A 25423-nucleotide genomic window follows, 5' to 3' on the forward strand; every position below is an offset into this window, starting at 1 on the left:
CGCAGCAACTTCTATTCTACACTTCCGGATTTTGGACCCAACAGTGGTCACTGGAACATTCAGATGTTTAGAAATCCTTCTGTAACCAACGCTATTAGTATGTTTTGCAACAATAAGGTTGTAAAGTTATCGAGAGAGCTCTTTGCTTTTACCCACCATGAGATGTTTCTTGTGTGACACCTTGGTAACAAGACACCTTTTTATAGGTCCCCACATAAGACTAAACCAGCTGATATTAATTTGCACTGACAAGGGGCAGGATTGCTTTAGAACTACTGATAGATTTCAGCTGGCGTCTTGGCTTTCCATGCCTTTTTTGCACCTCCCTTTCTTCAGGTGTTCAGTACTTTTTCCCTGTGTCATTCAATTTTATTACACAACTTGATATCTGAACTTATTAGTTTTGGTTTATTTGTATGTATGGATTGCATGAGTTGTTACCGATATGTGGTGGAAATTTCATGTCAATAGCACCTTTAGAAATATAGTCACCTAGACACGTTCAATACTTCTTTTACCTGGTATATATATATAAAAAAAAAAGTCAGTAGCTACAAATCCTGTACCAGCTGACCTTTTAATAAAAGGACACTTACCTGTCCAGGAATTCAGTGCCGTCCCACCCAGGCTAGTTTCTTCACTAGGCTTCGGGTTTCTGGCACCCTAACTGTGGGCAGCTGGCTATGCTGCTTTTAGCTTCACAGCCAGTTGCCCACTGCGCATGCGCGAGCTGCATTGTGAATGGTCCTGCAGACTCCTGGGACCTGCGACATGTCCCTAAAGACTACAGGGAGGGAGGGGAGATGAGAACTCCTGCTCTGACCCAAGCAAAAGTGGGGGCGGGTACCTGTGAAAACAAGGGACCCCCCCCCCAAAAGACAAAACAATGAATGACATGCCAAATGTGGCAGGGGAGGGGGGTGGATGAGAACTTAAAGCAAAATTCTCCTTTTGGAGTTCTGCTTTAAATGTGGTGGCTGCAACCGTTTCCTTTTTTCAGTCTTCTTCCTTTATTTTCACCTGGTGATTTGGCCAGTAATACGTTTCCAGCCTTAGGGTCTCTCCACTCTGTATGGAAGAGCAATGAAGACAGAGGGACAGCAGCATAGTCAGTCTGGTGAAGAGGTAGTGTTAAACCCCCCCCCCCCATATTATACTTCCCTCCACTATGCAGTTCGTTTTGCACAGAGTGGCCCCGATTATCGTCTTCTGGGGTCCCCCAAGTGCACTTGCGTCTCCTCCCTGGATCTATAAACCCCCATAGGAGAGGCACTCTCCATGTGGGTTACCATGTGGGCATGCTCCAGATTCCAGCATTTGCTTCCATAGATACAGAATGCCGGACTCTGCCCCACTTCCTGCATCATTGGATTTGATTGATAGCAGCGTGAGCCAATGGCTGCGCTGCTATAAATCTATCCAAGAGCCGAGAACCCTGGCCAGAGAGGTAGAGAGTATCTCCAGCGGGGGAACAAATGGGCTCAGGTGAGTAAAACAGAGGGGGGGGGGGGGGGGGAGGGTTGCTCAGTGACAGAAGTTTTTTCACCTTAATGCATAGGATGCATTAAGGTGAAAAAACATGAGGGTTTACAACCCCTTTAAATGCTGTAGCAGATTTAGATGCATGCAACCATATGAAGTATTGAGTGTGCAGCCATCCAATCATTCGTATATCTAAACTCTGCAATACTTATCTATTCTTCAAATGTCTGACATCCTTTGGAAGCCCCAGCATCTTCTACCTGGCTTCTTCCAGGTGCCGGGCTGCGGCCATCTTCACTGGCCAGAGCAGGATGACGTAGTTGCATGTCTCTTATGCAAGAAAGAGCATGTCTGCTCACAGTTTTTAAAAGCAAGACTTTAGTTCTACTTTAACAAGTAAAGCTTAACTTCAGCTGTTCAAGTTGAAAGTGAAAAATAACAGACTTTCTGGGCAGATCAACAGGTGAGAATACTGGAAAAACGACACCATTTTGCACTTCCGCAGCGGCCTGCTTCTGCTGTGATTAAACACAGCAGAAGCCCATTTGCAGGTGCCGGGCACTGGATGTTCGCCAGCACCCGCTGATCGTGTGTAAAACACAGAATAGAGATCTGACTATGTAAACAAGGCAGATCTCTGTTCTGACAGGGGGAGAAGGGATGGACCTAGGAAAATCAGCACATAGAGTGCACAAAAACACTGGTTAAGCACACAGTTAACCCTTTGATAGCCCTAGATGTTTAACCCCTTCCCAGCCAATGTTATTAGTACAGTGGCAGTACATATTTTTAGCACTGATCACTGTATTAGTGTCACTAATACACTACACTGTATTAGTGACACTAATACATTAGTGTCACTAAGTACAAACACGCATGCTCAGAATCAATGCTCACCAAAGAGGAAATTAGCAGAAGGGGCCCAAAGGGTGGTGGACAAGAGCTGAAATACCTCGTAGTACGTCACTACTTTCACGTTTGTTGCACGACAATTGTGTACCGTTAGAATGCAAAACAAGATCCTGGCACACGCCGTTTGACAAAAATCTGATGCTCAGTTGGCCAACAATCGTACCGTGTGTGAGAGGCTTAATGTGACACTAAAGGTTTGAATATTTATTTATTTTTTTAAATAACAAACATGTCATACTTCCCTCCACTGTGCATCTCCTTTTGCACAGAGGGGCCCCGATCCTCGTCTTCTGGGGTCTCTCGGCGGCTGCCTCAGCTCCTCCCCACTTCCAATAACCCCCTCTGGGAAGTTCTCTCCCAAGGGGGTTACCTTGCAGGTGCTCTCACAAGTCCTGTATTCAGCATCCATAGCCGCAGACTACAGGACTCGGCCCCGCCCCCGGGTTCTTGCATCATTGGAGTTGACAGCAGCGTGGGCCAATGGCTGTGCTGCTATCAATCTATCCAATGAAGAGCCGAGAAGGCCGTGCAAAGGAAGAGCGCTTTCGTGACACGGGACTTTCCAGGGCTCAGGTAAGTAAAACGAGGGCTGGGGGGCCAGTGATCGTAAGATGTTTATTCACCTTAATGCACATGAAACTTTATAACCCCTTTAAGCTTAAACCTGCCCCCTACTCTATTCTAAGCCCTATACTAACTAGCCTGTAAAAGGAAAGAGGTCTATACTTACCTAATCTAAGGGTACTCTGGTCTGATCGTGTTATCTCCCCAGTGGCTGGCTTCAGGGGAGAAGAGAGGCAGCAACAATGGCTGCAGAGCCTGGGCGGTGATGTCACCGATAGACTTACTATGGGGCATCTGTTGTCTGCCGTTTCTCCTCTCAAGCTGGTGCTGGGAGCCCATCACATGAACAAATCGGAGCACCCTTAGATTAGGCAAGTATATACATCTTTCCATTACAGTTAGTATAGGGCTTAAAATGGGGGTTTAAATGAAGGTTTAAACTCCATTTTGACCCAATATCCACTTTAAGCATTTTTGCTTTACAGTACAGTGCAAACTCCAGGATCCTTCCATTTTCCACAGCTGATCAATGCTTTTCTGAACATTAGATCAGATGACAAGTTTCTCAGCATATTGGATAGAGCCTCGGAGCGGATGCGGCTGACTTTTGAAACTAGAAAACAACGGTTATAAAAAGGCCATAACAACCATAATTTTCACAATCAAAGCCAATGGGAGCTCAAAATAACAGCTGCAAGGCTGAAAATAATGACAGTTATAGCAAATAACACATGCCTTATAGCTTAATGAATTGAGCTTACACCTGTTTGTTTTATTTACCTGCCTTGTTGTACCAGAACCTTCCAAAACTATGAAAGCAGGCTCTGGTATACAACACAGCACTCCAAACACCTAAGTTTTTTAGTTTTATATATTAATGAAAGAAAGCATCACATAAAGACATAACAGTACATCAGAGTACATGAACAAGATCTCCTCACAGTTCTATCTAAACAAAGGCAAGATTTCAGATACAAGCATCATATACATTTTCATTAGAACAGGGAGGAGATCCAGGCTAAAAGTACAGCAAATTAACAAACATTAATACACATGGATAGAGGCAGATCACACCAATAATGCAATGTAAAGACTGAACCTATATTATGTGACCAGTTTAGATATGATTGGCGCTTAATAGGAGTTCATCTCTAACGGCAAGTGCACTACTTATGCATATTTGTATATACATACAAGTTATCACAGGGCTCCACAAATTCCAAACAGCAGGTCACCATGGCGCCTAGAAATTGCGTCTCGCGCCTGGGCTTTTGCCAGCCCATTCACTCTTGGCAACAGGCAGGCCCAGACTGGCCATAGGGCACACAAAGCACTGTCCTTGTGGGGGCTCAAAGCAGCTGTGCTGCTCCTTGAACCTGGGCCACTCATCTGGCCTCTCATTCGGATACCCATTCAGATCAGAAACTATAGGTCAGTTGACCAGTGACCATGAGAGAGGAGGAACCCCATCGCCTGATGTGAGGATAGGGGTCACTGCTGCCATATGCCACAGACACCACAAGCCAAACCAGAGAAAGTAAGTGCCAGACTGTCAATGGTGGCATGTTCACTTACTATTATAAAAAAAAAATTATAGAAGGAACAGCGGGGCGGCTGCATATAGAGGAATCGATCTCTCCATTTTTCTATGGCAGCCTCTGAATGCCTGCGGGAGGGGAGGAGGAGGATAAGCAGTCTTTCAGGGGCTGCATAAAGGCAAATGGAGAGATCGATTCCTCTACATACAGCTGCCCCCACCTTTCCAGCTTTTTTCTGCAGCCCCCCCGCCCCCCCTAATTTTTTTAGCCGACTCCTAAATTCAAAAGCAAATTTGTCAAGCCCTGCATTATCAATTCTCAGTTTAAACAATTTGGCATCCACAAGACTGGCGCTGTGTTTATAGAATGTGATGGAGCTCCTGGCATCTCTGAAGTAATACACTTGTCTGTCACAGCCATAGAGAATAATGGAATCTCGGGCACATACTGCTATCATTCCCTGCGGCCAGCCCCAGCACATGGACAACATTACATAGGAAGCCAGGAGTGACAAAACAGGCTGCGAGAGCTCAGCTTAGCTGGCAGATTTAAAAAATTGCTTATATACAGTATGCTCAATTCAAATCAAATGCCACTTAACTTTTAAAAGTATAACTAGAGCCATTTTTTATTTTTTTTGGACAAAGTGGAGCTGGATTAGAATACCTGTCAGATTATTATCGCTGCCACTGTCTGTTAGAGCCGGTTCACACAGGGGCAACATGACTTCAAGCGCAACTTTTGGAGGCAACTTGGACATGACTTGAGTATGAATAACAGCGCAACTTGTGGCGACTTACAACACGACTTTAAGTCGCCCCCAGGCCAGGCGACTTTGGCCGTGGCCAATCACAGAATAATCAGCTCCATGGGGAACTCCACGCCAAATTTTAAATAAAAAACCGGCATGGGTTCCCCTCCAAGAGCATATCCAGACCCTTAGGTCTGGTATGGATTTTAAGGGGAACCCCCTATGCCGAAAAAACGGCATGGGGGTCCCCCAAAATCCATACCAGACCCTTATCCGAGCACGCAGCCCGGTCAGTCAGGAAAGGGGGTGGGGATGAGCAAGCCCCCCTCCCCTGAACTGTACCAGGCCGCATGCCCTCAATAGGGGGGGTGGGCATTTTAGGGAAGGGGGGCTCCCTGCGGCCCCCCATCCCAAAGCACCTTGTTCCCATGTTGATGAGGAGAAGGGCCTCTTCCCGACAACCCTGGCCATGGGTTGTCGGGGGGCTTATCGGAATCCGGGAGCCCCCAGATCCTGCCTCCCCACCCTATGTGAATGAGTATGGGGTACATCTTACCCCTACTCACTCACCTGGGGAAAAAAAACAAAAACAAACACACTACACAGGTTTTTAAAGTAATTAGTCAGCTCCGGGGGTCTTCTTTCGACTCCACCGTTCTCTCCGGTTCTTCTGCCGGGCTCCTCCACTATCTTCTTGCAGCTCTTTTACTAGCGGTTGCCCGGGCTTCTCCATCCTCCTTCCCTCTGCTCTCTTCTTCCAATGTTGACACAACGCTCTCTCCCGCTGTAATACCATGTGAGAGGTGCGCAACGACTTATATAGGCATGGGGCGTGGTCACCGGGTGATGTCACACGATGACTCTGCCCCTTCTGAGGTCACAGTCCCAGCATGCTCTGGGACTTGACGTCATAAGGGGCGGGATCACCGTGTGACATCACCCAGTGACCACGCCCCATGCCTATATAAGTCATTGCGCGCGTCGCACACAGCATTACAACGGGAGAGAGCATCATGTCAACATCGCAGGAAGAGAAGAGGGAAGAAGAAGACAACGCAGAAGACCGGACCACTGCTAGAAAAAGAGCTGGAAGAAGATAGTGGAGGAGCCAGAAGAAGAACCAGAGAGCGGAAGAAGAGGCTGGACACCGGGAGAAGTCGGATGAGAGCGGAGAAGTGGGAAGAGAACCCTGAATTCTGACAAAGACCCCCGAAGCTGCCTAATAAATTACTTTTAAAAACCTGTGTAGTGTGTTTTTTATTGACACTTTTTTTCCCTCAGGTGAATGGGTAGGGGTACAATGTACCCCATACTCATTCACATAGTGTGTAGGGTTGGGATCTGGGGGCCCCCTTATTAAAGGGGGCTCCAGGATTCCGATAAGCCCCCCACCCGCAGACCCCAACAACCAACGACCAGGGTTGTCGGGAAGAGGCCCTTGTTCTCATCAACATGGGGACAAGGTGCTTTGGGGTGGGTGGGCCGCAGGGCGCCCCCCTTCCCCAAAGCACCCATCCCCCATGTTGAGGCCTGGTATGGTTCAGGGGGGGCGCGCTCGCTTGTCCCCACCCCCTTTCCTGAAGACCTAAGGGCCTGGTTTGGCCTTGGAGCAGGAACCCATGCCAGTTTTTAATATTAGAGAGGTGACACTGTCACTTCAATATAGATGGGTACAAGTCGCCTAGAAGTCGGTTTGAAGTCGTACAGAAACCTTTTTTTGAAGTCAAAGTGACTGCTGTAGTGTACATTAAGACGGCTCCATTCACTACCACGGATTTTCTCAACCGAGCGACTTGGGGCGACTTGAAGTCGGATCCCGGGTTGCCCGTGTGAACCGGCTCTTAGGAAAAACCTTCTCTATTTGTCCGTTTTCTTTACCATTAAAAATCTTAAAGTGAAAGAAAATCGCAAATTTTTGGTTTCACCCAGAACAGTAATAGAGTAGAAATCTTTTCATGGGCATACCAATTCTGGTGACCTGGGGGGCCCCCCCAAGATTTTTCCCTTAATTTTCAGAATTTTCTCTAACTTCCTGTTTTGGCCGTGGGACAGATGTGAAGAGAAATCTTTCCTATGGGACATAGATGTCAAAAAAATAAACATAACACCTGACGGGGTTATAACCCTCCATTACACTATCCAAAATGAAATTAAAAAAAAATAAAAACTTTTTTTTTTTTCCTATAGTTCTACATTAGGTAATTTAAAGAACTATAGGGTATATTTATCAAGGATTCAAGAAGACATTCATCTGAAAACTGCCACCATATTTCACCAGTATTCAACTTTCCTCATCCCACATATCATCCCCTATATTTATCCCAGTGGTTTTAGCCCATTTTCAAACAAGATTCACGAGTTAAAAAATAAGATCAAACAAGATTCAGCCGTGTTAAAACTACGTCAAGCAGGATCAGCTCAACATTAGTTCTTCAATGGGAATGCTCTTTACTGTGATATTTTATCTGTTGATCACTCGGTGATTATCAATTATTTAAATCAAAATGTACCCATTATTCCCCTTCCACAATATTCAAACTATCCCCTGGTTTTAAGTGGGGAATATTTATTCTACAGTACTTTTCAGGCATGAATATTCAGCTTTTGGGGAGTGCTAAACGAACTAGTCTGGCAAACCAGGCATTCAGGCTGGTATCCCCCAGTAACAATAATAATAATAATGCGATTCAACCCCCTCACAATCTCTCTGCAGCATTTACACTATTCATTCAAGTGCAGAAATGTTCTCTACTCACTCAGGGCTGTCAAAAAAAAAAAAAAAAAAAAAAAAACAGCCCGCCAAGTTTAACACAACACTTACAGCTGGGAGATAATTATAAACAGAAGTATATTTTAGAATTTAGATCAAAGAAATGAACTCTGTTTAACCACTTAAAGACTAAGGCCTCATGCACACGAGACGCAGGTGAAAACTCTGCTCAAAAAAAGATGAAACGCGCGTTTAGAAACACGCATTTTGCCACGTTTAGACGCGCTTAGCCGCGTTTGTGTTTATAAGCTTTTATAAAGATAACATCATATAAACCCTCCCCAAGCTCTCAAAGCATGTTTTTTTTTAACTATTTCTGCTATTTTGATCAGAGTGAGCAGCAGCAGCATAGAGAGTAGTTGTACACTTGCATTTGCCTCTCTTTCTGTGGTGTATATTTTGAAATGGATCCCATATTGAATATATGTCAGGAAATGCTCCTGATGTTGCTCTTGATGAGACAGCAAAGTCATTGCAAATTTCGTGAGAGGTCCAGAGTCAGAGCTCGTCAATATTGGACCCATCCGTTGATGGGACAGCGAATGTCTGTTGGATATTTCACAAACATGTATGTGCAGCTGCGTACCTACCCCGACAAGTTTTTTTTTAATTTTAGCCGGATGTCCATTGTCACATTTGATCTGCTCTTAGAAAAAGTACGACCTGGTCTGACATTCATGGACACCAATATGAGAAACAGTGTGTCACCAGAGGAACGTCTGTTGGTAACGATCAGGTATGTGTATATATGTATAAAATATATCTATATAGATGTACAGATGCATTTTTTTCTCTGTCCTTTATTTTATTTTATTTTTTATGTCTATTTATAGCAAATTATCCAATTTTTTAAAATATCTAAAATTTTCTTGTGGCAATTTTTAACATGTTTTCATTATTTCTAATATAAAACAATATTAAAATAGTTAATTATTTTTTTAATCTTAATATATGTTTTTATTCATTTTTTTCTAGTTTCAAATTTATTTTATTTAAAAGCAAATCTACCGTATATACTCGAGTATAGGCCGACCCGAATATAAGCCGAGGCCCCCAATTTACCCCCAAAAAACTGGAAAACTTATTGACTCGTGTATAAGCCGAGGGTGAGACATGGCTGTCCATCCCTGTGTGTCCGTCCATCCCTGTGTGTGTGTCCGTCCATCCATCCCTGTGTGTGTGTCCATCCATCCATCCATCCCTGTGTGTGTGTCCGTCCATCCATCCCTGTGTGTGTATCCATCCATCCCTGTGTGTGTGTGTGTGTGTATCCATCCATCCATCCATCCCTGTGTGTGTGTGTGTGTGTGTATCCATCCGTGTGTGTGTGTGTGTGTGTATCCATCCGTGTGTGTGTGTGTGTGTGTGTGTGTGTGTGTGTGTGTGTGTGTGTGTGTGTCCAGCCTACCTGTGTCCCAAGCCTCCGTCCCGTGCCTCCTCCGTGCCGTGCCTCCTCCGTGCCGTGCCTCCTCCGTCCCGTGCCGTGCCTCCTCCGTCCCGTGCCGTGCCTCCTCCGTCCCGTGCCGTGCCTCCTCCGTCCCGTGCCGTGCCTCCTCCGTCCCGTGCCGATGGATCGCCGCTCCAGGATCGCCGCTCTTCTCGGCGGCCATTCTACAATTCAAAAGCCGCGCCTCCGCCTCCGCCTGTGATAGGCGGAACACTCAATTTCCCAGCAGCCTGTGTTCCGCCTATCACGGACATCTTCTCATACTCGTCCGTAGTATGAGAATGAGCGGATGTCCGTGATAGGCGGAACACTGACTGCTGGGAAATTCAGTGTTCCGCCTATCACAGGCGGAGGCGGAGAAGGAGGCGCGGCTTTTGAATTTTAATGTCCGCCGTCTGTCTGCTCGATACGCTGATCGAGCAGTCAGACAGCGGTGACTCGAGTATAAGCCGAGGGGGCACTTTCAGCCTCAAAAAAGAGGCTGAAAATCTCGGCTTATACTCGAGTATATACGGTATGTCAATTAGATTTTTTATAATTGTTTTAAATTTATTTGGCCAATTCTTTTATATATTTTTATCGTGAAATATGTACTGATTAATATATTTTAATTCTTTGCTGCTGTATATGGTAGTATAATATTTTTTAATGCCTTATTAAAATATCCAGAATCCTAACCCTAACCCCTAACACTAACCCAACCCCTAACAGCTAACCCTCTCTGATGCAGAAAAGTGCATGACATTTTGCGACCCGACTTTGGGGCCCCCTATCTCGGGGTCACTTGGTGACAGGATCCTCAAATTGGATATGTTGTAGTGCTAGTTCCACTGTGTCTGCATACCGAATTTGGGGTTCCTGGCAATAATTGGCCCCAAGATATGGGCCCCCAAAGTCGGGTTACAAAATGTCATTCTCAGATCATATTTCTGAGTTTTCAGGTCCAAAAAATTGGGTTCCATTAAAAACGCATATAAATGCAAACGCGGCTAAACGTGGGTGCCGCGTTTAGCCGCGTTTTGCATCTGAAACGTGGAAAATTTTGCGTCTGAACCCATTTTTTTGCTTCTGGAAAAACGAGGTTAAACGCAACTGCATAAAAACGGCAAAAAACGAGACTGTGTGCATGGACACATAGGATGACATTGAATGAGCTCAGGGGCAGTTGAAAAAAAAGTGTCCAACTGCATCTGAACACACGTTTAACTGCGTCTCATGTGCCTAAACCTTTTTCTGACACTTGTTGTTTACAAGTAAAAAAAATACAATAAAATCTGTATTTTCTGCTAGAAAAACACTTAGCTCCTCCAAACATATGTATGTTTTTAGCAGAGACCCTAGAGAATAAAATGGCAGTTTTTGCAATATTTTATGTCATACTGTATTCGCCCAGTGGTCTTTCAAATGCAAATTTTTGGGGGAAAAAAAATAAAATGTAAAGTTAGTCCAATTTTTTCTAAAATGTGAAAGATTACGCCACGAGAATCGTGATCTTGATTTCAAGCAAAAAAATTTTTCGTGCAGCTCTAGGGTTTACCCAGCAAAAAAATGGGGCTCCTTCCCCAAATTACCCTAGCCTGATGCATACAATGCTTTTCAGTATCCTGGTCACCCCCTTCCTAGTAAAGAGTTTTAGACCGCCTATCAGTCCATGGGTGCGTATCATTAGAAGAAAATAATGGATTTTTTACATACTCACTGCTGCACAAGAGGCAAACCTGGTAAAGCACCTCATGGGTGGAGGGACCAGTCTTCAGGATCCAGCCATTGGTGGCTTAAGAAGTCTACTTACCCATCTTCTTTGCCACAATGTGTACAGCAAACAGGGCTAAAATGTGATGTTCTGCCCAAGTCATAATGAGCTTTGCTTCTCTGTGACCAGACTCCTGATTTTGCCTTGGTAATTTATTGTGCCACTGCCATGGTTTTGTTGGATTGAACCCTGACTGGGTCACTGGAGCAGGAGATTTAGTGTTAAAGGGGAAGCTAAATCACCCTGAGCTTCAGGACCTTCATTGGCATCTAGGTATCCTCATCCACAGAAACGGGCGGGGAATCCATGATTCTTCTGTGCCTGACAGGCTGGCATTTGTTGTCAGCACCTTCAACGCTGCAGGTAGAATGGATTTCTCACTCCAGCACCAGGCTAGATAGCCACCATTCCAAGACTAGCTTGGTTTTGGCATTTGTACACATGGGGTTGTTCAAGGACAGAGTTTGTCTGATGCTGTCAGGATGTTGTAACTCAGCAGTGCTCTTACGGGACTGCCCTGAAGGAGCAGCACCAGCATTCTCATACAAAAGAATATAGAGGGGAGCTCCAGGAAACAAAACTCCTACATCATGGACCATGGTATGAAGCAATGTTTCTGATTGAGAGCCTAACCAAAGTTGTGTAATACATGCACCATCTGTTGCACAACTGATTGTCCCTGCAGGAGCAGATCGCCCAGATATCCCAGAATAGAAATCCCACAGTGTCAAAAGAGGGCCAACACTGGGGCCAGCACCTTTGTGAATACTAATGGTGCCATGGCTAGGCCACAATCTGAATAGCTGAGGCCAGAAATCCCCCTGACGAAGAGAAGCAAATCACTGACTGCACAGATTCCATATGGAACTTTTGAACATGTGGAAACTTGTTCAAGTACTTTAGGTCTAGAATGAGCCACATACCACCATTTGGCTTGGGCACCATGCAAGGGTTGGCATAGTAACCATGACCCCCTTCTGGTTCTGAAATGGGGCAATCACCCCCTGGGTGTGTAAAAGGTCCGGCACAGCAAACAGAACTACGCTTTTGTTGTGTGCTGTAGGCAAGTTTGGTGGCATGAAGCATGGAGGAGGAAAGATGCAAAACTCATTTGTAGCCACTGAATACATTTTGAACCCAGGAGCAGTCTTCCATCAGGTATAGTTGCGCAAACTGCATAGCGAGTATGGACACCTTGTCTGGATGGGTCAAGTCCTTGTACAGATCCGCTTAAGTATGAGGAGCTAGCTTGGATGCTTTTAAAGACCACATTTGGGTCACTGTAGGTCCCAAGAGTTACAGAAATTACAGGTTCAGGATTTTACGGATAACCTCCTTGAGCAAACTCACTGTTGATCATTGAATCTGGGAGATATTTGAGGGTGTCTGATAAAACGGATTAAATGGATCTTTCCTCCACCCCCCAACTCTTTAAAAGGTTCAAGGGGGCACTCACAGGCCATGCTGCGACTAACACCTAGACTGTTTACAATTGTCCCAAAGTTCCTTACCATCATTGATCCAGCACAGTGGCAAAGACAGCCGGTAAAAAAAAATGTTCTTTAGAAACAAAAGTACTCGAGGAACGAGCCCCAGAGGAAGAAAAAAAAAAAAACAGATGCTTTGCAGCTACAGCCAGTCTATTGCCCCAACAAGGAGTTTGTGGAAAGTAGACAATCTCCACTGGCAATGTGGGAGCTTAGATCTGCCATGGCTGCTCTATCCCAGAATCAGCAGCAATATTCACCTACTGGATTGTAAGGAGAGGTGTGTCCTCCCAGCGTCCCACCACCTGGAGGTCAAAGATCCCTAGCAGCTCTGTGGCCTGTCCCATATCTTATGGGGCCTGCTTCTGGTGTATTCTGCCATTTCAGAGTCCAGTCTGAAAAGGGCAAAAAAATCAAAATGGCGCCCGCACCTGCGCAGTTCAATCTCCTCTCACATCAGGTTCCATCTACTTCAGTGTTTGTGCATTGAAGAGGTTCCTGCCACCGGCAAAATTTTATGTGCATAGGAAACTCTGGTGAAGGGGTGCTTGTAAGATCGTTGCCAATTGTTGAACAAAGTCTAAATAAAATGTTTTATTTTATTTAAACACAGTATAAAACCCCCAAACCAAAAATGTAATATATTGCTGCTTACCGATCAATAGATGTGGTGGCTGCATTAGTTTTAGGATTGTTAGGCTTAGCAGTGACAGCAAACAGTTTTCTTCTTTTGGGATTAAGGTTTTACAGAAATAAAAACTGATCATTGTAAGCACTCCTGTTAGTGGTACATGATTCATCTCAGCCCTCTAGCTGCTACATTTGCAGGACAGTTTGTTTTGCTGAAAAATAACCGACTTAGGGTACCTTTCACCCGGGCTTGTCCGCTTGATGGACTCTGCTTGCTTAGTGGGGGGATTGATCCACTGATCACTGTGCTGAGATGGACCTGTCAGAGCCCCGCTCTCCTCTATGAGGAGATCGAATGAAAACTGACTGCCTGTCCATTTTCATCTGACCTGCCAGACAGATGGAAAATAGTATCACTATCCGCCTGGATTTAGTGGACAGGATTGGACTGGATAGCAACAGACATGTCACCACTGACATCCACTGCCCCATAGGGGTGAATGAAGCGTCCTGAAAAACTGGCAGACGGACCTGATTGGAAAGCCTGTGAAAGGGGCCTTACTGGCAGGATCACCATGTGAAAATAGAGGAAAGAATGCAAAAAACAAATGCAGCCATCACATCTAAGAACTAGCAAGTTTCAATGTAGTAAATGTTTGTTTTTGAGTCTAAATCAGTTGTAAAGTGTAGGGTTGGTTTTACCTTAAAGTGTTTCTAAAGCCTCAGGGTTCTTTACCTTCTGTGCTGCAGCCCGATCCGATCCAGCAACATGCATGAGAACAATGGCACTCGTTGTGGTCTCCCTCCACATTGGGCAGGTTGATAGCGGCAGCCGCCACTGGCTCCTGTCAACCAAATGCCGTCAAGAGGGAGAGGGGGGGCTGGGCCGAGCGTCTATTGGCATAGACTGGGCGGCTATGGAGTGAGCATGCACAGGTGCCCTCACCGAAGAGGAGGGGCCTGGAGCGCCAGCAGGGGACCCCATAGAAAGAGGATGGCACTGCTCTGTGCTAAACCATTGCAGAGGGCAGGTAATCCAGCACTGTGCCCAGCTGCAGGTCTTCTCCCCCATCTTGCTGGTCCTACAGGCTTCACCAACAGCAGGAGCCACTGCCGTCAGTCAAATCCTTTGAAGAGGGATCAGGTGGCATGGCTGAGCCGTGCTGTGTGATCTGTGTGGACGCACAGGCAGGCTCACAAGTGCACCCAAACGAGTGCTCCCCTTAGCAGCCAGCTTGCTGAGGAGACACTCACAAGAACGATGGGAGAGTCCTGCAGAGGACCACTAAACAGGTGAGGGACTGCTCTAAGCAATAACGCATCACAGGGCAGGTAAGTACATACTATTGGCATTCCCAAAAAATAAATAAAAATCTAGCCTTTAGAAATTCTTTAATAATGATTTAACTCTCCTACTGTATTAAACACAGTTTCAGCACCATGGAAAGCGTCTCAGGGAAAGGACATTCCTGTTATTTAACAAGATTCTCCCAAAAGATTTCCACAAAGATTTGGTAAAAGGTGAAAAATAGTGGCTACTGTACTATCCGGGTTCATCCCGGCAGGATCCCAACTGACAAGATTCACTCAGCAAATGTCATATTACAGAGGGAAAATCCTGCCAGAAAATGCTGGTGAATCAGTTGAGTCTTACTTAGGCATATTAGAGCTGGAGTATTAGAAAGACTGGGATATCAATCAACCATGGTGCTACAGAACAAATTAGTCAGTACTTAAAGCGTTTGTTAACCCAAAAACACCCAAAAACACATATCGATTCTGGTCCCCTAAAGCAGATTACACAGAACAGCACTTGTGTTGTGTGATCTGCCCCCCTCTAAACTGTAAAAAAATAAAATAAAAAAACCCTAAACCTACCACTTCCTGTATGGACTCTACCCTGGTCAAAGTGCCTCCCTCTGTGATAGGCTGCCTGCTCTCTGTTCTCCCCCTTCACGCCTCTGTCAGCGTCCTCTCTGTCTCCAGCCCCGCCCCCCCCATAGCTATTTTAATATCAAAATATAAATTGTGTCGCTGCCAGCCTCTTTATTAGAGGCTGGCATAGCACACTGAGTATGTTTTATTTAAAAACAAGCACTGTAACTACTGAATATCAGCTGTCTTCAGGCCGGTCACGTGACTCGTGGCCACTTTCCAGCTCCAATGGGTTTCTTCTGTGGAGGAGACGAGCGGCCACGTGATCTCCCTCTGACATCAGAGGGAGATCACGGCCCCTCCCACAGAAGACATCTACCAGAACTGGAAAGAGGCTGCGGGTGATGATACCGGCCTGAAGACAGCTGATATCCAGTATTTACATTGCTCGTTTTTTAAATACAAACACAGTGTGCTATAATAGAGGGGCTGGCATAGACATACATTATATATATATATATATATATATATATATATATATATACACACACACACACACACACACACACACCTTAAACACTTTAACATAATAATCTCAGGTTGCTTGACCAGAAGAAATAGAGTGAAAAGGAAGTTCAGTTATTCTAACCACACAGTACAAAGGCAGGAAAGGAAAGAAGGCAAACAAATGGGGGAAGCACAGGTTCAAATCACCAGACAGCATTACTAATTATCAGAATTTAGGAAAGTTAAAGTATGACAAAATGGGATTTTATATTTTGGATAGAGTGGAGAGGGAAAGGGATTATAACATCTCTCTGGTCTTTGTTGCTGCCTGTGTCCCTGTAGTGGGATCCCCCCTATTTATTGCCATCATTTAAAATTAAAGTAAGAGAAAATCCAATGTTTTGGGTTGTCACCTGAATAGGAATACAGAAGTCATCCAATGAGGAGACTAGTTCTGGTGACTACCAGAGACCTCCTTACTTTGTTTTGGCTATGTAAAAGGAAGTGAAAGTAAAGCAAAAATAAAAATAAAAAATGACAGGGGTTATAACTCTTCCTTACATTATCCCAGTGTTTCTTAACCCTTTTTAAGTCAAGGCACCCTTTAAAAATGGATGGACAGTCTCAAGCCACCCCATTCTAAAATGTTAAAAATATTCTAATGGTTTTACATAATGCATCAACATCCACAAGTCCAAGTAGGACACCCAACGTTCGAGGTGATTTATTCTTTCAAAGAAAATACCCTTTTGCAAACTGGTACTGACTAGTACTCCAGTGTTTCTCTTCTCCCTCACTCAGCTAATGTGACCCCAGAAGCGTCACACAAGGATGTTATGCAAGCAATTGACATCCTCCTAATCAACTGAGGATGCCATTGGTCATTAGGGTGCCTACCGCTAGAAGGATGTAATGGTGCTTTGGTTTAGTGTAACTAAAAGGCAGCCTTCATCCACACGCCGGCTTGTATAAAATTTTTGCCATTTTGCCAAGGCACCCCTAAAAGAAACTTCAAGGCACCCTGGTTAAAAAAAAATGTTATCCAAAATGTAAAAAAAAAAAAAGAATAGCCTTTATTTCTACTTTTAGAGGAAAAACATGCTCATAATAATCAACAGTGATTTACAAAGGCATAGGTTACACAATAAGATCACTAAACACACATATTGGAATTAATGCTGCCATTCAATAATAAAGTCACACACACACTCACTGTCAATAAGCACTCTTCCCACATCACAGAACACTGACAGAAAAGTAGTATGCACTACAGCACCTCACTTCAAAAAATGATTACAACACAAGGACAGGATATTTCACAAGTCTGACAACTGTGTACTTCCTGTAGTGAACAACTGTCATCAAACACTACAGATCTGGAGCCTGCAAAGAGCTTTACAGTCAGCAGACACTGGAATTGTGTAATAATTAGAATGAAAAGTTCACCCAAGAATTTATTTTAAAAGCATCTCTATTCCTGAGAGTTTGAAACAATATTATCACCAAGGCAATGTTTGACTTGGAACATACACTAAAAATTCAAGAGAAAAGAAGTACAGTACAAACAATACAAAGTAAAGAAAGGGATCCTGGAGGAAAATTAAGTAATGCTACATCACCAGATGGAAGATGGGCATAAACACTACACAATACAACAAGTCTACAACAATGTGGTATCCTGCTAGAAGAGTATGGGGTGGATTTACTAAAGGCAAATAGACTGTGCACTTTGCAAGTGCAGTTGCTCCAGAACTTAGTAAATTAGGTAAGGCTTCACTTTGCAAAGAATACCCAATCACATCCAAGGAAGAAAAAAATAAAAAAAAATAAAAAACAGCATTTTTGCTTGCACATGATTGGATGATGGAAGTCAGCAGAGTTTGTGCTCATTTATTAAAGAGGGAGTCCATTTTTTATTTTTATTTTTTTAAAGCCAGCAGCTACAAATACTGCAGCTGCTGACTTTTAAAATAATGACACTTACCCGCCCAGCGCGCCCGCGATGTCGGCACCCGAATAATCTCGGGTGCTGCCGCCGCCATCTTGGGTATGGGAATCAGGAAGTGGAGCCTTTCGGCTTCATTTCCCGGTTCCCTACTGCACATGCGCGAGTCGCGCTGCGCAATAAGGATTGTCCCCGCTGTCTCTGGGATCCGTGTGTTTCCCAGCAGGCAGCGGGAGACTTTCGGAAAGGGGCGTAGATTCTGCAGAATCTATGCCGGAAGTGGGTGCAGATACCTGTACTGTACAGGTATCTGCACCCCCCTCCCCCCTGAAAGGTGCCAATTGTGGCGCCGGAGGGGGGGGGGGATTCCAATGAGCGGAAGGTCCACTTTAGGGTGGACCTCCGCTTTAAGCTCTGGAACAACTTACAGAGTGCAACTGCATTTTGCCTTTAGTAAATTAACCCCATATGTTAGCCTATGTGTCTGCGTGCAGACACCACCAACGCGTTCAGGAGAGAAGCATTTGAGCAAAAAAAAAAAAATGCAGGACATGCCTAAACGAGCCTAACAGCTATATTTATGTGTGCTTGCTCATTGATGCATAAACTAATATTCTGGCAAATAGACTACATTAACACACATATGGAAATAAATAGACTACATTAACACACATATGCACGAGTATGCAACACGCCGCTTTTACAGCAATTTTTTAAGCAGCTTTTCTCCTGCCAGAGGAAAAGGCGTTCAGAGGAACAGAGCAAACACCCAGTGTGCATGAGGCCTAAAGAGAACGATGTCTGATGACAAAGTAAAAACACAGAAGTACCTGGGAGAAGAGAAAATACAATGAGGTAAATGGAGGCGAGTACTTTAAGGATAGCTGTGGAAAGAACACAGGAGGGGGGAAGCTAATAGAGGAGAATAATAGAGGACAGTTATGAGAAGAAAATTAAAAGGAAGGGGGGGGGGGCACTAAAATGAGAGAATAATTTGAAAGGAGCCTAACAGAAAAGAATGACACGGGAGTCACCTAAGAAGAGTAATACGTTTGGAGGGCTGCCAGGAGAAATTAGTAAAATGAAGGACATGTACAGGATGAGAGTGATTTGAGAGAATTCTAGGAGAAAAGAATGATTAATGGATTCTATGGAAAGGAACAAAAAATATATCGAATACAGTTGCTTCTATTAGGGAGGTGCCAATATAAAAAACTTAATAATAAAAGAGAATGAGGTGGGGGTATCGACCAGAACATCAGTTAGAAGCACATGGGAGTGGGGTAAAATATTACAAAGGGGAAATGTGTAAATTATTTGGGAATAGAGACAAGAAAATACAATAATAATATGTAGCAACAAATGAAAACAGAGGACAGTGTAGGGGGATTGCCCTAAGTGGCACCTTTCTTCCCTCAGTTTTTCTCCCGTGTGCTTTCTATACCTCTACACATTCCCTTATATTATCCTATATTATTATTTTCCCCAGCACTTTCCTGTATCCTATCCCACAAAACTCCATCATCTTGTCTCTGCTCTCTGAAGACCCATCTACAGGTTTCATCGTAATATTGCTTTCTCAAGCTGGTCATAGATTGGGGGGGTCGGCGGCCTACGGGCCACACCCAGCCTGCTGCCGCTAAATGTCCATCCCATCAGTGCAGAGGTGCAGGGGGCTGTGTAATGTAAAGGGGGCCAGAGGTGTGGGGGGCTGTGTAATGTAAAGGGGGCCAGAGGTGCGGGGGCTGTGTAATGTAAAGGGGGCCAGAGGTGTGGGGGCTGTGTAATGTAAAGAAGGCCAGAGGTGCGGGGGCTGTTATCTTCATTTATTAGCAGGTGAATGTGGCCCTCCATGCATTCACATACATTGAATCCGACCCTTAAGTGGAAAAAGGTTGCTGACCCCTTTCATAGATGGATCCAATCCCAGCCAGTTCAGCAGGGACCACCTGAGATTCAACTCACCTATGGGCAGGCTGGTTGTACCCAGGTCAATCAATCAACATGGGTACAACCAGCCTGCCAGATTTTGTACATGCAAATACCGCCGGCAGCTATAGCCACTAGCAGTTATCATTGTGTCCTGCTGGCAGGGAAGGCTCCACCTTTTGTAGAAGGAAAGAAAGTTTCACAATCTATGGGCTGCTTTACTCCTTAATCCTGTGCACACGGCTAATGTACAGAAAACAAGAGTACAATGAACATGGCTCATGTACAGAGGGAGGAGAGGAGGACACTGCACACAGCTGGTGAGGAGGAAAATAGAACATTACACACAGTTTATATACAGAGGAGGAGAGGAGTATATTGTACACAGCTAGTGAGTATAGTAGTATATTGCACACGGCTGGTGTGCAGAGGAGTACATTGCACACGGCTGGTGTGCAGGGGAGAAGAGGAGTACATTGCACACGGCTGGTGTGCAGGGGAGGAGAGGAGTACATTGCACACGGCTGGTGTGCAGGGGAGGAGAGGAGTACATTGCACACGGCTGGTGTGCAGGGGAGGAGAGGAGTACATTGCACACGGCTGGTGTGCAGGGGAGGAGAGGAGTACATTGCACACGGCTGGTGTGCAGGGGAGGAGAGGAGTACATTGCACACGGCTGGTGTGCAGGGGAGGAGAGGAGACTAATGCACAGAGTTGGTGTACAGAGGAGGAGAGGAGACTAATGCACAGAGTTGGTGTACAGAGGAGGAGAGGAGAATAGTGCACAAAGCTGGAGAGGAGTAGATTGCACACAGTTGAGGGAAAGAGTACATTGCACAATCCTATAAACTGGAGGAGAGGAGTGCATTGCACACAGTCAGTGTGGAGAGGAGTGCATTGCACACAGTCAGTGTGGAGAGGAGTGCATTGCACACAGTCAGTGTGGAGAGGAGTGCATTGCACACAGTCAGTGTGGAGAGGAGTACATTGCACACAGCTGGTGAGGAGAAGAGTACAGAGGAGTATACTACACACAGTCGGTGTACCTCAGACCTGACACACGGAGGGGTGGGGGAGGAGAGGAGGATGGACAGACAAGGGTCGGGGGTCCCGCACACACTCACATACCCCTAGTCGCTCTACAGCCGCCCAGACTCTTCTGACAAGAGCGCCTGACGTCCCCGGGGCCGCGTCATGACGTCACGGCGTGCTGTGGGAGGTGGCGGAGGTGATGCTGGTCCCGCACTGTCCCCTGGCTGTGTGCGCTCACATTGATGAGCATTGTGCGGGGATTTTGCTGGAAAATGTGAATGAGAGAAGTGTCACCGGGCTGAGGCACTGCGGGAGATCACCATCCTCATACCATACAGTACAGATCATATCAGTGTCCTGTCACCGGGTCATGTGAGAAGCACACTACATAGATCCGGGGTGTCACATGATTGGATGTCCCCCCTCGGGCTCCTCTCTCTATGTACAGTCATGGGACTTCCCATTGACCAATGTTATGGAGACACATTCATCACCTTCTGCAGGTAGAAGACGGTGCTTCCACATCGTTTACTGGACGATCTGTCTTGCAAAGTATAGTTTAATAAAGGGAAAGTATTTTCATCATTAAACAAGGTGTTAGTTAAGTAATAACAACAGCTTTGCCATTCTGAAGCTTCCCTTCGACCACTTTGCATATTATTTTATATATATTGTGATTCTGTACTTGCCAAATATGCTGCAGAAATCTCCCTCCACTGAACCTGGCTGCAGCCATTTTAACTGTGGGCAGCTGAAGCTGCTGCTTGTTCACTTCCTGGCTTTACACAGACACACCTCCAGCTCTGCAGCTCCCATTGGCCCTCTTATGACTCATCCCCCTCCTTTCCTGGCAAACTGCCAGAGAGAGCTGTACACCATGTCATAAGCCTAGGATTTTTACCAGATAAGAAACAGGAAGTGGGCTGTATATGGTATTAACTGGCAGAAAAAAAAATGATTTATTATCCAAAGTTAAAACAACAAGGCAGGGGATTTAATAAATGGAAAGATTAAAATAATGACGGTCCGCTATACATTGTCTGAAAGTATTATTAAACCCCAAAGCAAACATTTATTATATTGCAGCTCACAAATTCTTAGATGTGATGGCTGCATTTTTATTTTTTATTATTTTTATTTAGGCTTTCTTTCTTCAATTTTCATCTGGTGATGCAGTCAGTAAGTCTGTTGTTTTTCAAAAGAATAAGCTTTCCAGCAGATGATATCAGTTACAGAGATGAGACAAACCATTCAACGTTGACAGGTGATTAAAATGATCAGCTTTCATTTATTTAAAGAAAACCTTTACCCCAAAAGAAACAAAACTGTTTGCCTTAATTGATTATAAATTGTTAGATGGAGTTTGTATCTAAATCTGCTAATTCGTCTGACACTCCCCTCCCCCCAGACTGACTGTGCTGCTGCCCAAAGGTGCCCCCTGTGCTCCTATATCCAGAGAGGGGCCACTCTAATGCTGGACATACACTATACGAAAAATCGGCCAAATCAATTTTCGAAAAATGGGCATTCGGCCGTGAGAGAAAACGATAGTGTCATCATGTAATGACCAAAAAATTGTTCAGTGGACATAAATTAATCCATTTTTTTTTTTTTTTTACATATACCTAGTGCAAACAGTTCAGACAGGAAACACATTAACCTTTCAATTTATCGTTATTTCGGCAGAAAATTTCCAAACTTGTCCTTTGATTTTTCGGCTCAGAAATGTCCCAACGATAATCGATTTTGTGCCCATTAACTGGCCGAAAAATGAACGAACTTGCCAAATGACGAATTTCGGCTGATTTTGTGTATGGCCAGAATAATACAGAAGGTGTTTTACTGGCAAAATCACCAGGTGAAAACAGAAAGGAAAAAGCCCAAAAAAGTTTTTTTATATTTTTATCACGACATGTAAAGAATTAGTAAGTTGCAATATATTCCATTTTCGGTTTTGGATGTAATTCCATTTTAAAGCGGTTCTGCACCTAAAAAAAAATATTAAAAGCCAGCAGCTACTAATATTGCAGCTGCTGACTTTTAATAAAATCACACTTACCTGTCCCAGGGTCCAGCGATGTCGGCGGCAGATAACGAGCGATCGCTCCTCTTACTGCTGCCATCCTCTGTCAGGGAATCGGGAAGTGAAGCATGGCGGCTTCACTGCCCGGTTCCCTACTGCGCATGCGCGAGTCACGCTGCGCGTCTTTTCAGATCCCCCGCTGTGTCCTGGGAATTGTGTGTTTCCCAGAACACAACGGGGGGGCGTCTGCGGCGGTCTGCCCAGAAGTGGGTGCATATACCTGGATTATCCAGGTAACTGCCCCCCCCTCCCCCCTGAAAGGTGCCGATTGTGGCACCGGAGGGGGGGATGGATCAGATTAGCGGAACTTCCCCTTTAGGGTGAAGAACCGCTTTAAGTTCAACTCCAGGAAACCTTACAGTGGTAGTAAAATCAGTTCTACCACTTGTACCTACAGACAAGCCTATAGCAATGCTTACCTGTAGGTACTGTGAATATCAGCTAAACTTGCACAGGTATGCAGGTAATGTTACCACTGTACGCTGTATGCCGGACCTTTCAGAGCCTGTGCTGTAAACAATGGCTCTCGCACGCATGCGTGGAGGGTGACGTCATCAGGAGGTGACGTCATCGGGAGGTGACGTCATCAGGAGGTGACGTCATCATGCCCCCGGCTACTAATGTAGCCCAAGGATGCGAACCAGAAAGGAAGACCGGGGGAAGATGTCAGCCTTCTCAGTGGTGACAGCGCAGTGCTGGAGGGCTTCATTCTAAGGTAAGACTCTCATAATGTGCTAGTATGCATTGCATTGGAATTTTTTTCTTTTTATTTCTATCACCCTGGTTTACCACCACTTTAAAATGATCCCTTGCAGTGGAGCTATACCCGCACTGAAAGGGTTAACTGCACATTTACTTACCTGATCCTCTGCTCCCCTCTGCAGCTAGACCCATCCCCACAGAGCCTTCTCCACCATACACCAGGATCCTGACATCATCAAGGGTCCATAGCCCTGCATTGGGCGTGATGTTGCCGAGCGACAGCCCACCACCAGAGCATGGGGGAGCACAGTCTCCCAAGGAAGTGGAGGATCCAGTCAGTAAACATGCTTTTACTGTCCCCCTAGACCTAAGCAAGCAGTTAACCCTTGCAATGCAGGCACAGCCCCGGAGTTTAGATTTAAAGCATAAAATGGAAAGTCCTCTTATTTCCTAACCTCCCAGCCATCTGAATAAAAAAGCACGAGCTAGAACATTCAAAAAAATGGGAGAATAAGGGAACAAAAATACTCTACATTTCTTGCCTGGCAAGGGTGACAACTCTCAGCCGCCATTCAGGATCCTGAGAAAGACGAAGATCCCAAACCAGCACCGGATTAAACACAGTGGGGGCTTCTAGGCAGTGGTAACCTTGGGGCCCCCTCTCTGGGTTATGGAGGTTTCTTGCTTTAGTGGGATAATATTGAACTAAGCAGTGTACATGGCAGTGGCGGCTGGTGGTATATTTTTGGGGAGGGGGGGCGACAATTTGTCTGCTGCCACCCAGTCGGTCGGTCAACAGCCGAGTACCAACTCCATCTATGGCATGGGTTTCCTCCGGGCGGTGGCTTCATACTGCCTCCTCCTTCCTTGGCTTTGCCATGGCACAGCTTCCCCTGCGTGACTTCTCCTCCCTCCTCCTCCTAGGCCAATAAGATTGCTTTTCCTGTCGGGCCAATCAGGAAACAGGTCTCAAGACCCGCTTCCTGATTGGCAGGGAAGAGAATCAATGTGACAATAGTAAATATTAATTTGCTATTGTCACACAACTGGGTGGGCTCAGGGTGCAGTGCTGTGCGCCCCAAGCCCACTCTTTTTTGAAGCCTACTAGAACCTAAGGCTCTAATCACATGCTTAAAAAAAAAACCATTGGAATCCATGCGTCCGGTGCCCCACATGTTGATTAGGGAACCAGATGCATGGATAGGGGAGAAGCCCCCATGCACCCCTAGTGGAGTGGCTGCAACTGGTGCATGGAGGTGACCATCCCTGCTGTACAGTACACATACCATATGTAGACTACACCAACATGTTTTGTAAACTGACAGCTGAAAGAAGATGAGCTTTTAAGAGACAAACTGTAATGTGGACCTGATGTCTATGGATACCTTAAGTTGTTATTGGGTACATTACATTAATACATTTTTTTTTCCTCCCTGCAAAGCAGGGAGATAAAACAGTCACATCACTTAGTAAAAGCAGCACACATTACACATTGCTAGGCACACACTTAATCCTTTGATTACTCCTAGATGTTAACCCCATTAACAAGCTGGGGCCAGGGTCATTAGTACAGTGATAGTGTATATTATTAGTACTGATCACTGTATTAGTGTCACTGGTGATGTCAGTGTCAATCAGTTTCCACTCAGTGTCAGATTGCCCACTGCACTCTCTCAGTCCCATTATAGCTGATCACTGCTATTACTACTATAAAGAAATAATGAAATAAACATTCCAGTATATATATATATATATATATATATATATATATATATATATATATATATATATATATATATATATATATATATACCATAGTTTGTAGACATTATACGTTTCACACAAACCAATTAATATACACTTATTGAGATTTTTGTTTTCTACCAAAGACATGTATCAGAATAAATTTTGGCCTAAATTTTTGAAGAAATTAAACTTTAATTTTTTTATCAGATATTTTATAACAGAGAATATCGTTTTTTATTTTTCAAAATTTTTGTTCCTTTTTCATTTATA

The 25423-nt window shown here is 44.8% G+C and overlaps 1 protein-coding gene across 1 annotated transcript in view; it reads right to left on the reverse strand.

Moving 5' to 3' along the window:
* The window catches only part of AP1S2 (adaptor related protein complex 1 subunit sigma 2), a 152903-nt gene extending 132032 nt beyond the window's left edge, over positions 1–20871 (reverse strand). Inside the window, exon 1 of the mRNA XM_077480241.1 lies at positions 20719–20871. The gene's annotated coding sequence lies outside the window, so the exon portion shown is untranslated. The remainder of the gene's footprint in view (positions 1–20718) is intronic.
* Between the last annotated feature and the right edge of the window lie 4552 nt (positions 20872–25423).

The sequence above is a fragment of the Lithobates pipiens genome, unplaced genomic scaffold (genome assembly GCF_037356315.1).
Source record: "Lithobates pipiens isolate NorthernLeopardFrog02 unplaced genomic scaffold, aLitPip1_a1.2 Scaffold_16, whole genome shotgun sequence".
NCBI lineage: Eukaryota > Metazoa > Chordata > Amphibia > Anura > Ranidae > Lithobates > Lithobates pipiens.